The sequence below is a fragment of the Hyperolius riggenbachi genome, chromosome 2 (assembly GCF_040937935.1).
Source record: "Hyperolius riggenbachi isolate aHypRig1 chromosome 2, aHypRig1.pri, whole genome shotgun sequence".
Lineage (NCBI taxonomy): Eukaryota > Metazoa > Chordata > Amphibia > Anura > Hyperoliidae > Hyperolius > Hyperolius riggenbachi.
The window spans coordinates 22177206-22180159 of NC_090647.1; positions in this window are offsets into that span (position 1 = coordinate 22177206).

The window sequence follows — 2954 nt, forward strand, 5'->3', positions numbered from 1 at the left end:
TGTGTGGGGCGCCTCTTGCTAAGGGCACATGTCCTGCTGCTCTGACCGCGGAGCTGCCTCTAATACACCTCCTGCTGGATGGCCACAATGACAAGGAGGTGCTCTGCTTTACATGACAATGCCAGGCAAGTGTGCAGGGGGCGGGGCCACGGGCCTGGCCACGCCCACTGCCAAGAGGGGCATTAACCCCTCACTGGACCTCCACCTCCCTCCAGGTCCCTGCACAGTCAGGAGTGACATTAATGCTGCTGGTGGGTCAACTTCCCCCTGCAGAGGGCAAAAACAGCACTTAACCCCTTCATGGCTTATTGCCCTGCAGAAGTACCCCTCCTGCCAAATCCATCACCTCCAGTCTACAGCCAACAGGGGGAGATACATCCGTGTGACTCCCATCCCTCCTTTCTCTTCATCCATCCCCCCCTCTATATATCCCTCCATCCATTCCTCCTACCTCTTCATCCATCCATCCATCCCTCCTACCTCTTCATCCATCCATCCTTCCCTCCATCCATCCATCCATCCATCCATCCCTCCCTCCCTCCCTCCCTCCCTCCCTCCCTCCCTCCATCCATCCCTCCTACCTCTTCATCCATCCCTGCATCCATCCTACCTCTTCATCCATCCATCCATCCATCCATCCATCCATCCCTCCCTCCCTCCATCCATCCCTCCTACCTCTTCATCCATCCCTCCTACCTCTTCATCCATCCCTCCATCCATCCCTCCATCCATCCCTCCTACCTCTTCATCCATCCATCCATCCCTCCCCCCATCCATCCCTCCTTCCATCATCCATCCCTCCATCCATCCCTCCCTCCATCCATCCTCTTCATCCATCCCTCCATCCATCCTCTTCATCCTCTCTCCTCCAGACAAGCAAGTTTAACCCTTCCTGGCTCTTCCCCATTCATAAGATTCTTATTTAACCCCTTCCTGTTTCACACTCCCATCCCTCGGAGTGCAGCCAGTCCTTTACCTTCTGCCATACCCTCCGAGATGTATAGCCCCCTGCCCACCCCTCAGAGGAGAAATATAAGGAGGGGTGCATGTAACCAATTGTAGACTCAGAGCCCATCCTATATGTTTTTTATTTAACCCCCTCTAGTCTCCTAGACTCACAACATACTCTATGCAGAACCCCTCTTCCCGAATCCCAACCTTCAGGGTAGAGAGGACATACCCCCTACTGGCAGATTATGGGAGTTGTACCCCCTCTGCTTCCCTGGTGGTGACCCTGCGGGTGATGTTTACCCCTTGCCTGCCGGCCTCCTATTAGAAGCTGTCTGTAACTTCTTCTTGGCTGCAGAGAGCCCTCTATCCTCTCCGCCTAACTGCTGCATCCAAAGCGGAATAAAGGGGAACTGTAATGGGTAACGCCTCGGGGGAGGAATAGGGTTATATAACCCTCTCGTGGCTCATCACTCTGTAGAGATAATCCTATTTACCCCTTCCTGGCCGGTGCGCACCTGCCACTTCCCCATCCTGCCCTGCCTGTAGGGGGTGAGAGCTGCATGTACCCCCCTGTACTCCCCGCTGGAGGATGAGGATGGTGGGACACCGCCCTGCAGATCTGAAATTTGCCATTAACCCTTGCGCCCGGGACCCCCGCAGGACAGGGGGAGTATTTAACCCCTAGTAGGAACAGATTAGGTACAATGATTCCTGTCTGACTGGTAACTTTCTCTTAGTGTAAAAATAAAACAGATGTAATTACACTGGATGGATTTAACCCCTTACTGGGGGGAGGGCAGACATTTCGTTTAGCTGCCGTCTGTAAGTCCCGGTGGCATTTATCACACTCTGCTTCTCCCCAATAATTACACCCGGCAATTTAATCAGCCATAAATAAATCTCCCCGTGAATGGAAGGATTCCAGAGGCGAACAAATCAAATCGCTTCATTAAGTGAGGAATTCAGAGGAGGAGACGGTGGGAACGGGGCACAGCCGGCCGCCGACACCATCAGTCCGGATCCTGATTCCTGATATTATGCCGACAAGTCGTCCCAATTTATCTCCTGACGGGAAGATTGCGGGGAAGGGGGCGAGGAATTAGCATTCGTTCCCGGGGACACAGACGAAACGAATTTAATGGATAATTATATATATATACATACACATACATACTGGAAAATGGATGATATATATACATGTATAAATACTTATACATACATACATACATCTGTTGTTTCTCTTTAGTTTGCTGTTGTGACATCCCGACCATTGTATTATTTTTTTCTGTATCTTCCAAACATCCCTTTGTCTGTACAGCTTTCTTTATATTCGGAATATTTTATTCCCCCAGTTCCTTCCTATGTATGCAGTTTATTGTATACTTGTCAGAGTGTTACATAGTTACATACTTGTGTGTGATTATGTATTCTTAGGAACCTGACAATAGGTCTGTTTTCAGAGGAAAGAGATATATGTATTCCATATATTATCTCCATGGGCCAGGGATGGAGATCTCTCTACATAGACCACCTTATATAGGGAGGGTTGTATGGATTTGTAGTTCTTCTCTGATAATAGCTATTGGCATATATTCCATACATTATCTGCAGCAGCCAGGGATGGAGATCTCTCTCTATATTATACGGGTGTGCTATAGGGTGGATCAGCAATAGCAAAACACCTGCACTAAGCAGACACACACCTGTCTGTACAACAAGTCTGCACATTATTATCAGTCCCCTCCTATTGTCTGCAGCATGTTACAGCCAGACCCCAGCAGCAGCTCCACTGTCTGCACATTGCTGGATAATATAGCCAGTCATCTATGGGTAGATAGACAGCTGGAGAGATGGAGAGAGAGAGTACACATGTATTCTCTTTATGTATATGACAGGGAAAGGGGGAGAGGGAGTCAGAGAGAGAGAGAGACAGAGAGAGAGAGAGAGAGAGAGAGAGAGACAGAGAGAGAGAGAGAGAGAGAGAATGACAGAGGGAGATATGC